This window comes from Panicum virgatum, chromosome 4K (assembly GCF_016808335.1).
Source record: "Panicum virgatum strain AP13 chromosome 4K, P.virgatum_v5, whole genome shotgun sequence".
Taxonomy (NCBI): domain Eukaryota; kingdom Viridiplantae; phylum Streptophyta; class Magnoliopsida; order Poales; family Poaceae; genus Panicum; species Panicum virgatum.
This window is the reverse complement of record NC_053139.1, coordinates 32,931,177-32,946,142: the sequence shown is the minus strand read 5'-3', so window position 1 is coordinate 32,946,142 and position 14,966 is coordinate 32,931,177. Positions and strand designations below refer to the sequence as shown.

Genomic DNA, 14,966 nt, shown 5'->3' with positions numbered 1-14,966 from the left:
GATATTTCTTTCCGAGCTGTCGAGATAGATTCACCACATCAAGGAGCCACTATACTCTATCTGCCACAACAAGAGTGCTTCAACTCTTGTGCCTATGCCGCAAAAGAACTTAAACTTGAAGATATCCCTGTTGTGTGGGAATATGCGGATGTATTTCCTGATGATTTGCCTGGAATGCCCCCTGATAGAGATATCGAGTTTGTTATTGAGCTTCAACCCGGTACCGCCCCTATTTCTAAGAGGTCGTACCGAATGCCTCCAAATGAGTTAGCAGAATTGAAAGTCTAACTCCAAGACCTTCTGGACAAAGCTTTATACGTCCCAGTTCTTCACCCTGGGGATGTCCAGCCCTGTTTGTGAAGAAGAAAGACAATAGTTTGAGGCTATGTGTTGATTATCGACCACTCAATGTGGTCACTATTAAAAACAAGTATCCTCTTCCCCGCATTGATATTCTATTTGATCAGTTAGCTGGAGCTAAGGTTTTCTCTAAGATTGATCTTCGTTCTGGCTACCATCAAATAAAGATCAAGCCTTGTGATATTCCAAAGACTGCTTTCTCTACCAGATATGGACTATATGAATATCTGGTTATGTCTTTTGGCCTTACCAACGCCCCAGCATATTTTATGTACTTGATGAATTCAGTCTTCATGCCGGAGCTGGATAAATTCGTCGTGGTTTTCATTGACGATATTTTGATCTACTCCAAGAATGAAGAAGATCATGCTGAACATTTGCGTATCGTTCTTCAATGATTACGAGATCATCATCTTTATGCCAAATCCTCCAAGTGTGAATTTTGGTTGGACAGTGTGAAATTCTTAGGCCACACTATCTCCAGTGATGGTATATCTGTTGATCCAACTAAAGTACAAGAAGTGATGGATTGGGAATCTCCTAATTCAGTTCATCAAATTCGCAGTTTTCTTGGTTTAGCTGGCTATTATCGTCGATTCATTACTGATTTCTCCAGAATAGCCAAGCCTATGACGGAGTTATTGAAGAAGGGAGTGAAGTTTGTTTGGAATGATAAGTGTGAAGAAGCTTTCCAAACTCTCAAAGCAAGATTAACTACCGCTCCAGTATTGTCTACACCGGACAGTACCAAATCTTTTGATGTCTATTGTGATGCTTCGAGTACGGGGCTTAGTTGTGTGCTTATGCAGGACAACCGGGTTATTTCTTATGCATCAAGAGCTCTCCGGAATCATGAGAAGAATTATCCAACCCATGATCTGGAGTTAGCAGCTGTCATTCACGCTCTTAAGATTTGGAGACATCATCTTATGGGAACTCACTGTAATATTTACACTAACCATAAGAGCCTCAAATATATCTTCACTCAAGCTGATCTCAACATGAGACAGAGACGCTGGCTAGAGTTGATAAAGGATTATGATCTAGAAGTGCACTATCATCCAGGAAAAGGCTAATGTGGTTGCGGATGCACTCAGCCGCAAGTCACAATGCCATTGTCTATCTGTAGAACCATTCAATGAAACTCTATGCCAGGAAATGATGAAGTTGAATCTAGAAATGGTACCTCAAGGAAGTTTGAACCATATATCGATTGAGCATACACTTCAAGATAGCATCATCATGGGGCAATTACATGATGAGGGTATCAAGATCATCAAGGAAAAGTTATCACTAGGAGAAGCAAAGTATAAATGTTTCCGAGTGGATTATAGAGGAGTTCTATGGTTCGAATCTCGACTGGTTGTACCTAAGGATCATCAGCTTAGAAAGCAAATCCTTGATGAATCACATCTATCGAAGTTTTCGTTTCATCCCGGTGGTACCAAGATGTACCATGATCTCAAACAAAATTTCTGGTGGACTCGAATGAAAAGAGAGATCGCTAGATATGTTTCTGAATGTGATGTTTGTCAAAGAGTTAAAGCTAGTCACTTGAAAATAGCTGGTACTCTCCAACCTTTATCTATTCCATCCTGGAAATGGGAGGACATCAGTATGGATTTTATCGTTGGCCTACCTACTACTCCTCATAAGCATGATTCTGTTTGGGTAATCGTTGATAGACTCACCAAGACTGCTCATTTTATTCCAGTACACACCACTTATTCTGCCAAGAGGTACGCAGAGATTTATCTCGATCAGATTGTTCGTTTACATGGAATTCCAAAGACGATTATTTCTGATCGTGGACCTCAGTTTATTGCACGTTTCTGGGAGCAAATGCAAGAATCCCTTGGAACAAAATTGATTCGTAGTTCAGCTTATCATCCACAAACAGATGGGCAAACTGAGCGCATCAATCAAATCCTTGAAGACATGTTGAGGGCATGTACTATTCAATATGGCAAGAACTGGGTTAAGTGCCTAGCACTGGCAGAGTTTTCATACAATAACAGTTATCAATCCAGCTTGCAAATGGCACCATTTGAAGCATTATACGGTCGAAGGTGTCGAACTCCTTTGAATTGGTCACAAGCTGGAGAATGCAAAATTTTTGGGCCAGATTTAGTCTCTGAAGCAGAGGAGAAAGTCAAAGTTATCCAGGTTAATCTTAAAGCGGCCCAATCAAGACAGAAAAGTTATGCAGACAAAAGAAGAGATCCTTTACAATTCGAGGTAGGGGATTTCGTATATTTGCGAGTATCTCCTACTAAAGGTGTTCAACGCTTTGGCGTAAAAGGGAAATTAGCACCCCGATATATCGGACCATTTGAAATTATCGAAACTTGTGGACCCGTTGCCTACCGACTTCGTCTTCCATCTCAGTTGGCAGCCATTCATGATGTCTTCCATGTATCACAACTCCGGAAATGCACCAGGGTACCTACTGAAATCCTTGAACCATAGGATATCGAAATTGAATCCGATCTATCTTATACGGAGTATCCAATCAAGATTCTTTACACAAAAGAAAGAAGTACTAGAAGGGAGAAAGTTAAAATGTACAAAATCCAGTGGAATCAGCATACTGTAGAAGAAGCTACTTGGGAAACTGAACATTTTCTCCAAAGAAACTTTCCCGACTTTCTTAGGACCAATCCAGGTACCAAGCCTTTGCACCTTTTTCTTCCTGTAATCTCGGGATGAGATTCCTTTTAGGGGGGAAGGCTGTAACACCCTAGGTGTCTGCTCAGTTTTTAAAAAGGTGTCTGTACAGTAATTGTGTATGTTTGCTATGCATCATGTGCTTGAATTACTTAAAAAGGATCTTTTCGTAATTATGAAAGGTTATATGTGTAATTATGATTTTATGCAGGGTCCTTTCTTTAGTTAATTCTGAATATAGCTTTTGTGGAGGGTGTTTTTGCAAAAATTCAATGCATTTAATGCATGGCAGCAAAATTTACTTTTAAGTCTATGTTTGAAGTGAATTTGCTTTGAAAAAGAGAAATTTCCTAGAATTCAAAATCCCTTCAATGATTTTAATTTTAGCTCTTGAGTCTTTGGTCAAATAAATTTTTGCACAACATCAAAGTTGTAGATCTTGAAAAGTTGAACAACTTTCATGTTGGGCACTTTTCCATTTGGGCTTTGGTTTAAAAGTTATCACTGGTTTACAGTTTAGTCCCTGGAATTTTCTGAAATTACAAATCGACCCTTATCTTCATCTCCCACCTCCCTGCTCTGTTCTCGCCGCCGACGCCACCGACAGCGCCGCCGCCGACGCCTTCCCGGCCATTCCGGCCATTAATCCGCCGTGCGCTGGCACCCACGCGTCGCGGACGACCTCCTCCCCCTCCTGTTGCCTCGCGCTGGAGCTCCTCGGCCGTGCCACGCACCCCCGCCGCTTCCAGAGCCACCCCGACGGCCGCCACCGCGACGCCGCCGTGGACAGCGCCCGCCGCGCCCTTCTAGCGAGCGCCCGAGCCCTACAAGAACCCCAGGAGTCGATTTCACTCGCTCCTTTGCCCTCTCCTCGCTCCCACACCGCAGAACACCGTCGCCGCCCCGCTGGAACGCCGGCGAGCTCACCCCGCCGCGGAGCCGCCACTGCTGGCCCGCTCCACCCCTACAGCCCCCACCTTTAGCACCGCCTCGACCTCGCGCAGCTCCTAGACCGCTTCCCCTCGCCCGAACCTCACCGGAGCTACCCCGCCGCCGTGCTCCGAGCCCGCAAGCCGCCGCTCGCCGTCGACACCCCATCTCCGACCACCCAAGCCTCGATTCCAAGCACCCAGAGGTGCGCCTCGAACCCGTGAAGCTCCCACACCCCTCCATCCTCGCCGCCGGCGACCCCCTCGCCGGGAAACGGCCGGTCAAACCCCGCCTACCCTCTCTGACCCGGCCAGGGACGTCGGGGTTTGAATTTGAAAAACCCCAGGGGGTTATCTACGATGTCAGTGACTCATTGGAATAGTGCCTTAGGGACTGGTTTGCAATGTTTTTCAGTGAACTTTGAAATTCAATATCAATTCGTAGAAAATTCGTAAAATAGCAAATCTTGATGTTTTGGAATCCTCTTGAAGAGCTCTATGCAGTAGAATCATAATATGTTAGGCTTTAGTTGCAAGTTTTTGCTGTAGATTTTGTTTTGTGTTACTAGGTATATAAATACTTGTTCTTTAATCTTTTTCCTATCTGATGCTTGAAAGCTTGTATTGCTCTGAAATTTTGGTGGTGGTTGAATCATGTTACACTAGTTTTGCTAAAAAAATTTCATGATCAGTTCTTTGTTGTAGCTATTTATTTGATTTAATCCTTGTTTAGTATACTTTATTTATGATAAATAGTTTCTGTTCTTGTTAAATCCTGAAAATATTCCTGAGTGTTCATCTGGAGTACTTTAGCTTGATCAGGAAGTTTGAGCCTTAGTTCATGACTAGAACAGGAGCTAAAATTGAATCTTGCTAAACTGATGTCTGTTTTGTTTATTTTCTCAGAATTAATTCCGTATAGATACAATCATGAAAAATTCACAGTAGATAAATCATCCCTGTGTAGATCTCCTGTTAAATTTTGAACTTCTGTTTGGCTCTAGTTTGATCTGTATAATTCAAGCTTGTACTAGGTGTTGCCTGCATAAATGATTTATTGTGATTAAATGGTTGCATGTCTTGGCATGATTTTTACAGGGTAGATTACTTTGTTCATGTTCTGTTTAGTGTAATTTTTGTAGATTTTTATTACTATTTGTACTCTGAGTTGTTGTTTTATTTACAAACCATGACTTAATCGTATAGGAAATCACCACCACTCATTTTATGAAGTTAGTTAACTTCTTTTGTGCTGTTGATCATGATGCCTTGCGTAGTTAGATTTGTTATTTAACTACTCTATAAACGATTGCCCATGTGTGTTTATAATGTTGTTCTTGCATTACATATAGATACGACTACTTTGTCGGACGGGACGTACGAGTTGATTCCGGAGTCTGACGGAGGTGATCTCGAAGCTCAAGTAAACACTACTGAACTAACTGAAGCCCCGGACCAACGTTCGGAAGAGCCTAGAGCTGAAATAGTTAGCAATTACCGAGAAGGCAAGCCCCGGACATAACCTATACTTCAAATTATTATCACTACTGTATTACTTACTTGTGCATTTACAGTTCATAGGATTTGAATTGAAACCCTAGATGCATGATCCTAGGAACCTATGTACTGAACACTAGACCTGAGTTCGACTACTTGCTAAGCTTATAGGACCGGTAAAAGTCGAGTGATTGCCTGTCACTCGCGAGCTTTATAGGAATTGTTTGTTTACTTTCTGTTATCAATATAAGGACGACGGACGGGGTTGTGTTCGATATCATGACCTTATGCGATACCCCGTCTGTGTTAATGAACTTGCTAAGGTCGCGGTGTGTGGTAGTGCCGGTTAAGTTTTTGAAAGTACTAGCCACATGCCGTAAATATGGTACGCGGCAAGCCTAGTAGCCGATTGGACCGGGGAGTGGATATACCTTTCACTCTCTCAGTAGGGATAGGTTTTATTTTATGTTGCGCAACACTACGACTTCGAGGGACAAGGTTCGGCCTTGGAGCCCTGTAGTCGGGGAGAGTGACCCTATCCACAAGCCGGAAAGAAAGGTCAACGGTTGTTTGGGAATGACCCGACGGTGTTCCAGACGTGTGTGCTAGGTTATCCTTGCAAGGTTGAATTTCGATTCAGAATCGTCCGCCTCTCACGATGAAATGAGACTGCTTGATTGATCTGCCACACAGAGTAATAAGAGCAACAATATTATGATCAATCTTGATGTTTGCTTAGAAATTCCACCATGATTGGATAGTAGTTGCTTACATAGAATGGTTAATCTACTAGAATCTTGGAAGCTAAAACTTGAAAGTAAGGATCTACTCTTTATGGCTTTTCAGCAAAGGAAAACCCGAGCCTCACAAAGCCTTGCATAGTCTAGCTAAGGTGGGCTATCTTATACCCGTTGGCGGTTAAGTCTTGCTGAGTATTAGAATACTCAGCCTTGCTGTTGAAACCCTTTTTCAGGTATGACTTTTGAGGATCAGATCGCTAGCTTGACCTATCCTTGTTCGTTGCCTCCTGGCTGGTCCGTAGAGTGGGATACGTCTTCGGCCGGCAATGACTTTGACGAGTGATACCTTGCTTGGGCTAGCTTGGTACCATTTTGCGACGTGTTGTAGCCGTCGTGTTTTACCTTCCGCTGTTTAAACTCTGAACTTACCCTTATGATTTGTATAACTGTTTTACTTAAGTTAGCTTTGTAATAATAGTTTTTAACTGGTTTGTAATCATTAATATGCCTGTGTTGTAAAATTGTGGTTGTAATATCTCTGGACTCGCCTTCGTGCGGGGTGTGCTTGTTCGATCCGAGAACCGGTGGTTGTATCGGGACGTTACCCGACAGACCCAGAATTGTTCCGTTTGAAGTGCGTTTGAGCTAATGTTACCTTTATGGTGATGGCCTGCGCACTTGAGCCGGAATAATTTAGGCGGTTCTGCCACAGCTTCACCCCGTGGCTCCCTGCTATAAATACAAGGGGTGGGGGGGTGGAGAATAGGATACACACACCACACACATCTCATCTCCTCTCTTGCATTCATTGCATAGTGTTTAGGCTTAGTGGAGTTTAGGAGAAGTCTAGGAGTCATCGAGTCGCCGGAGTTGCTCGAGAGTTCTGGTATGGGTTCATCTCTAGCTCTCTCTTATAATATTTGGTCGTTTGTAATAGAATTAGATTATGGTTACCGATATCTTCTTGATGTATATTCTGAGTTATTGAGTATATGCTTCTTGTCATGGTTGCGTTATTATTCAATGCTTGCATTGCATGATCGCCCTTTGCTGGAGATGGTTAGTCTTTTGTTCTTATAACTCTATCAACTGCTCCAGTATTCGTATGATTACTCTAGTGTGATGTCTGCCCATCTGATGGGTGGGGGCTACGCGCGGGACACTAGAGTATCCCTTACTAGTGTAGACATAGTGTCTAGATTAGCTAAGTGTTGCCGGATGTCAATTATATCTACGGTTTGTAGAGGTAGCCGGCAGGTGGTGATAGCCCTGTCCGAGCCCGAGTAATCCTCCACGTTCGGTATGGGGTAGGAGGTACATAAAGTCGCCGGGATATATGGGCTCCTCCAAATTGCTTCAATAGTGATCTTCCTGTTGTGTAGTTTAATCTCTGATGAGCTAACCAATAAGAAAGTGTAGATATAACTAGCCTAGCACAGCTGACTCGAGCTCTGACTTTTACCTTGCTCTCGGCCTAAAACATCTTCTATCTTTCTTTTATCTTTTATTTATCCAAGAGGCCGTAGTTTGTATGTGTGTCACACTACCTCCGACCATGTTATTATCTTACCCTTATTTATGCATGAGAATATCCAATCTAGATAGAGTTCACCAACTAATCTATATATCTTCTCACTCACCGCCTTCCCTGCGAAAATATAAATGACACCCCGGTATACTCCCGGATAAAATGCTACAGCGGTATTCCATGCGCTTGCGGATTTGTTCGTGGTTCATGAAATACTGCCACCCCAAATTGGCGTCTGTGGGCGTCATCGTTGGTGACGTTGGTAGGCGCCAACAAGCATTTTTGGCGTCGTTGCCTGGGAAGGTACAGAGTGAAATATATAGACAAAGTTGTGAACAAAATCGAAATTGGTATTCGCTTGCTAAACAGGCTAACTTGACTTTGTTTTCTTGTCTTTATTGATATGAAAACAGGGTAGTGTATGACCGGTTTTGACTTGCCGCAAAACTTTCATTCCGATCCAGAGTCACTTTTGAGGAGGACGCGAGCTCGTCTTGTTTCACCTCAGAGATCACTCTCGGCAGTTGATCCAGTCATCGCATCGTCGTCAGCTCCTAGAGCTATGGCCCAGAAGACACTCCGTGATTACTCTGCTTCGTCTGCTAACCAGGTCCCCACCGGGTCCGAGGTTGACACCGGAGGAGAAAATTTCGAGATCAAGATGGGTCTCATTACGATGGTGCAGGCCAGCCCATTCTGTGGCAAGGCCAATGAGGATGCCAGCGCTCATCTCCAGCAGTTCCTGGAGCTCTGCAGTACTTTTGTTATCAAGGGTGTATCGCAAGATGCCATCCGGCTCCGTCTGTTTCCGTTCTCTCTCTTGGGGAGAGCAAAGCAATGGTTTTATGCTAACAAGGCTGCTGTGGATACTTGGGACAAATGTGCCAAGGTGTTCCTCTCGAAGTTCTTCCCGACGGGCAAAACCAATGCTCTTCGTGGTTGGATTTCGAACTTCTAGCAGGCATCAAATGAGTCAATTCTAGAAGCTTGGGAGAGGCTTCAGGAGTACATTCTGGCATGTCCGCACCATGGAATGGATAATTGGCTCATTCTACAGAACTTCTACAATGGGTTGACACAGTCATCCCGTGATCATGTGGATGCCGCTGCGGGAGGAGCTTTCTTCTCACTGACCATTGAAAGAGCTACATCATTGATCGAGAAGATGGTTTCCAACTAAGGTCAACCGTGCCAGCGAGGTATGCACTCCATCAAGGAGGCCGACATGCTCGCTATGAAGATTGATCTCCTCAAGAAATTTGAGGATTATTCCCAAGATAAGGCTCAGATGCAAACACTTCAAGCCTTGGAAACTCGCATGACGTGCGAGGTCTGCGGAAATGTTGGACATTCGGGCGACAATTGCCCAAAAACCCAAGAGGAAGCTTTATTCCTCAATGGCAACAATGGGTTTCGTCCACAAGGAGGTCAGGGGTGGAATCAACCACGCCCATACTACGAAGGAGGTAATGGAAATTTAAATTCTTTCAATCCTAACCAGCCTACCTTGAGAGATCTTGTCTATGGCCAAGCGAAGATCAATGAGTCCCTTCAGAAGAAGATGGCCGCTATAGACAAATCTGTGGAGACCATCCATGCCAAGATGGACGGATTCTCCACCGCTATGAAGAACCAGCTGAGTTTCAACAAGGCGCTAGAAACTCAATTAGCTCAGCTAGCTGCTGCTACACCTGCTGCTGAACTAGGGAAGATTCTGGGGCAACCCGAATCAACTCTAGAAAGCATCAATGTCATCAATGCTATGTGAAAGGAGCCACTTAGCAGGACACCCCTCAGCTATGCAGAGAAGCTCACACGCCCAAGAAGAGGTGCGTGGGGCGAGTTAGCAGCCACAATAAGAGAAGATCCCGGAACCCAGTGATCAGCTGCTCAATCTTTGATTATGAATTTGATCACGCCCTTTGTGACCTTGGAGCCAGCGTCAACATCATGCCCAAGGTAACTTTTGAGAAGCTAGGCTATCCATCAATTTCCCCTACCACTATGTGTGTTCAGCTGGTGGATTCCACGTTAAGATATCCAGAAGGAGTTGTGGAAAGGTTAATGGTAAAGGTCAAGAATACCTATATATTAGTGGACTTCGTAGTCCTTGATATGGAAGGAGATCTTGGAATTCCGCTCATACTTGGGCGACCATTCCTTAAGGATACAAATGCCAGAATTGATGTAGGGAGAGGAAGAATCAGCCTCCGTATCATTGGAAAGACCATGAAATTCAAATTCCAAAACAAGAAAGATGTATTCCTGATTCATAAGGATAGTGAGAAACAAGGGCTATAGGCAGAGCCCGGTTGGGATGATCAAGACTATCACCCCCCTTCCAAGCTAGCTTGGGAGGAATGGGAAATTTATACTCCACCAACCGAGCTAGTGGAAGATCATCAGAAGATCCCTGACTCCATCGCCAATACAGTATGGAAAGATCTAGAAATCGTCTATCCAGCATCTGAGGATCCTGTTCCTGCGCCGCCTACGCCACCAAAGAAGACCAAGAAGGTGTGGTGCAAGAAGAACAAGACGTCATTGACCGCTACTACTTCTCCAGGTACGGACGAAATGATCTCAACCTGATCAGGTATGGAGAAAGGTCCTGCTTTTCGGACCCTAAACCAAGAGCTAGCTTGGGGGAGGTTCCCTCCCATAAGTCAACTGTATCCCTTTATTTGCTTTCAATAAAATTTGATAAAAACTTTCAAAAAACAAAATAAAAATTTAATGTTTTATTTCCCTTTTTCTTGATGCGCGGTAAGAATGTTTTAACTCTCTTTTGATAAGTTTAAAGGAAGAGTTTTGCTTTGCTCTATCATGTCTGTTGTGCCTAGTTCGAAAATAAGAGTTCTCTTGAGTTTAAATCTGCTGGTTATGCAAAAATCTTGCCAATAAACCTGAAAGTTCCATGGGTTGCATATGCTTGATCTAAGTGTAAATTGTTGTAAGTTCGGATTTGGTAAATAAGGTTATGCAAGCTTGTTCTAGTGATGATTGAAGTCTGGAGTTGTTTTCGAAAAAAATTTAAAAGGCAAGTTCCCCAGCGGTATGTAATGTCCTACCAGAGCCATATGTCATATTCCTTGAAAAACCCTTACACATATGCTGCTTGATGTTCTATTGAGTTTTGTCAAATTGGGTGACCCTAGTGAGATACTATTCATGCTTTCTCGATCATAAGCACGCACACGTCCCATCAATTTGCTATATTCCTACACTGGAAATTGGCACCACCATCCATTCTTTCCACATCAATAAAGGCTCCATGTCTTGGTGATCTCTCTCGTAGAACATCCCTGAACTAAAATAAAGTCAGATTATGGTTGCTCCGAAAAGAGAAAAGATGGCATGCCAAAGAAGCATGGCCCAAAAAAAAGAGAGAAGAGAGAGAAAAGGGGTAACCATGTCTCAAAAAAAAAGACAGGGATTATTCGAGAGAGAAAAGCCATTACCTCAAGGAGTAAGCCATATCCATCCATCCATCCACTCATACACTTGTACCTTTTGATCGAGATTGCATGACTTGTTTCTCCATAGATCCTCTCTTTGACTTTGCAATAAACAGAATACAAGTGTGCCTTGTTCTTATCCTACCTTGAGCTCCACAAAGGCTTGTAGTAGTAAGGAAGATCAAAGGCAAACACTGCCCTGGTAAGGGAATACAAGTTGAGTGCCTCGAGAGAGTTATCCTGGGAACTTTGCCATGTTTTTAAAAATCTTTCAAAAAGTATCTCCAGATGGATTGCGGATCTATGAGCAAGTAAGTACTACTTTATGCACCGTTCTAACTCTCAACAGCCCAAGACAAGGAGATTACTAAAAAGCCCCATGAGGGAGTAAGGTAATTGAGCAAAGTTATGCTAACCAACTTATTTAAGCTTATAGATGAATCTCTTTGCTTCAGACCGTGACATGACAGGTAAGATACGAGTCAAAGTGATTTTCTGATCAACAACCTGATTTGTCCTACTTTGCTCGGGACGAGCAAAGGATAGCTTGGGGGATCTTGTAGACGCTCAATAACGATCATTTCCAGGCGTCAACTTGATTAGAAAATCATGAGAGTTTGCATTTCTTACACGCATCATTATCCAATAAAGTCCCTAAACCACACTTTACCTTTTAGAATATGCAAGTTGTGTTTTCAAGCTAATATGCAGATTACAAGCATACTTTGGCCCGACATAAAATCACAGAAATTATTAGAGCACCGATTCAGGCTCAGATGGACCAAAAGTGATGCAAGAACCCAATTCAAACAAGTCAAGACAGGCCAACCCCAACGTGGATCAGACAAGGAGGCCCAAGACAGCCTGCTAGAATAAGTTGGGGGCGGTTGGTGGCCCGGGCAGGCCGACTGACCTAACTGGTCCGCCGACCTGGCTCGTGGGCCCCACCGCCTCAACCAGGGCACGTGGCGTCTCCCCATTGGTCCCCTACGTCGGTTGTGAAGGCTTCACCCCGTGGCTCCCTGCTATAAATACAAGGGGGGGGGGGGTGGAGAATAGGACACACACACACACCACACACCACACACCTCTCATCTCCTCTCTTGCATTCCTTGCATAGTCTTTAGGCTTAGTGGAGTTTAGGAGAAGTCTAGGAGTCATCGAGTCACCGGAGTTGCTCGAGAGTTCTGGTATGGGTTCATCTCTAGCTCTCTCTTGTAATATTTGGTCGTTTGTAATAGAATTAGACTATGGTTACCGATATCTGCTTGAAGTATATTCTGAGATATTGAGTATATGCTTCTTGTCATGGTTGTGTTATTATTCAATGCTTGCATTGCATGATCGCCCTATGCTGGAGATGGTTAGTCTTTTGTTCTTAGAACTCTATCAACTGCTCCAGTATTCGTATGATTACTCTAGTGTGATGTCTACCCATCCGGAGAGTGGGGGCTCCGCGCGGGACACTAGAGTATCCGTTACTAGTGTAGACATGGTGTCTAGATTAGCTAAGTGTTGCTGGATGTCAACTATATCCACGGTTTGTAGAGGTAGCCGGCAGGTGCTAAGAGCCCTATCCGAGCCCGAGTAATCCTCCACGTTCGGTATGGGGGGTAGGAGGTACATAAAGTCGCCGGGATATACGGGCTCCTCCCGTTGCTTCGATAGCGATCTTCCTGTTGTGTAGTTTAATCTCAGACGAGCTAACCAATAAGAAATTGTAGATATAGCTAGCCTAGCACAGCTGACTCGAGCTCTGACTTTTACCTTGCTCCCGGCCTAAAACTGCCTGCTGGATCTGAACTGACTGGGGGTGTAGCTGTCGTCGAGGCTCTCGTGCTGGCACTGCCTGGAAGAGGGTCCGTGGAAGTAGTAACCGGCTCAGCAGAAGATGTGTCAACATCTGAAGTAGTAAGTGCTGAAGCTGCCGGCTGTGTCGACTGCTGAAGCAAAGAACCCTCTCCTCCTCCCCCTGAAGGTAGTGTCTGTGGTACGACGGGGAGGGCGACTGACTGGACTGCTGAAGGAGACTCCTGGAAGAGTGAAGTCGCTGGCAGTGGTGAGAAGAGTGGACGACCGGCAGACCCAAGTAGTGCGGACATCGAGAACGTGGTCTCTGGTGTTGCTGAGGTAGCTGGAGCTGCAGTAGGGGCTGGAGCTGGTGTAACGGCAAGCTGAGGTGCTCCAACACCCTGAAGGCCTGGCTGTCCTGGCTGCTGCGGGACGAGTCCGGTGTGAGTGTATAGCTGTGTAATCATCCCGAACATCGCCATCATGCCCTGCTGCATCTGCTGAAACTGAGTGTCTGTCCTCTATGATACTCGATCAATAAGGGCGACAAACCGCTCCTCCGCTGCAGCACGCTCTCGGGCGGCCTCCCTCTGTATGGCTGCTAACTGAGCCTCATGGGCTCTCCTGACCTCCTCCTGTGCTATCCGGTCCTCTCGCTGCTGAGTAACAAGCTACTGAAGTAGAGAGGTGAGCTCGGACGGCTGAGTCACCTGAGACTCTGGGGCTGGCTCTCTGGACCCCCCTGCCTCATGGTCGTGACTAGCTGGGGCTGCTGCAGGGAAGTACTCGACGTCCTCGGAGGAGTCTGACTCAAGCTCAGACCAGTGTATCTCATCGTCTCCTCTGGGAAGCTGGGCCTCGGCAGCTAGCAGTGTCTCATCCTCCTGTGCCACTCGGGCCTGTGCCTCTGGTGACAACTATGCCATGGCAGCTCTCTCGGCCTGTCTGCCCCTCCGCCGGTCCTGTGGTGCTGTCGGTCGGTAAACTGGGAACCGGGGAGCCTCATCGTGACGGTAAGGAGCGCTGATGGGTGACTCTGCTGGCACAATCATAGAACATATATAGCTGATCCAGTGTGCATAGGGAAACTGTCGCACCACACCCATCCCGTCTATGATCACATCCTCTATCTCAGCCAGAATAAAGTCAATTATGTTAAACGGCTCGTGAGTGAGGATGTGTAGAAGCAGGAGCTGCTGCAGACCTGTAAACCCCTCTGGGTAGCCACTCCTCGGTAGCAAAGTCCTTCGGAGTGCCATGTGTACTGCGTATGCCTCTGGGGTCAGCAGGCTGGGAACTCTGGCGTAGGAGGCAGGGAACGGCTGGCGGAAGCACTGAGAGATCGCCTCGTGAGAAGGTGCAATCCCGCCAATCATAGCTCTGCGCGGTGGATCTACATCTCCGTAAACCATCTCGTGCAGGGAGACGTCAACTAAGTCAACTCCGAGAATCCCTGCTATAGTCGCCCTGGACAGACCAAAGACCTGGCCTCCAAACACGAAGTGTACTGCTCTGCGCTCGGGAGCGATCCAGGCTGTGGCGTAGAACACTCTGACCCAGTCCTCTATGTATCTGTTCTGCTCAATCTGGAGTAACCTGGGCAGGCCCCTGAAGTGAGCGAAGTGCTCTCGGACATCTGCTCCCCCCGCGGTTGTCCTCAGTGACACCCAGTCAAGCACACTGTGTGGGAAGATCCTGTGGCCCCGCCTCTGGTAGGTCTCGTAGAAACTGGCCTGAAGAAGCGTCCAGAACCTACGGTCGACCCTGCTGTCACGTGTCACGGGGAACCAATCCTCCTCCTCGACACTCCACCTGAGCCTCTTGACCTTCGCCGCATTGGCCTTGGTCAAGTTCTGGAGCAGCACACCTGGCTCCAGACGCACAACAGTGTCCATACGGAACACTGCGCGCTCGGCCTCTAGGGCCTCGACTCTACGAGCTGCTGCTGCTGCTGCTGCTGTGGACCTGTGAGGCTCCTGTGGCTGGTGACCTCCTC

The 14,966-nt window shown here is 45.8% G+C and overlaps 1 non-coding gene across 1 annotated transcript; it reads right to left on the bottom strand.

The window, feature by feature from the left end:
- Window positions 1–8,649: 8,649 nt before the first annotated feature.
- LOC120705392 lies at window positions 8,650–8,756 on the bottom strand. Its single transcript, XR_005687971.1, has one exon. It is a non-coding gene; the product is annotated as a small nucleolar RNA R71 (small nucleolar RNA).
- Between the last annotated feature and the right edge of the window lie 6,210 nt (window positions 8,757–14,966).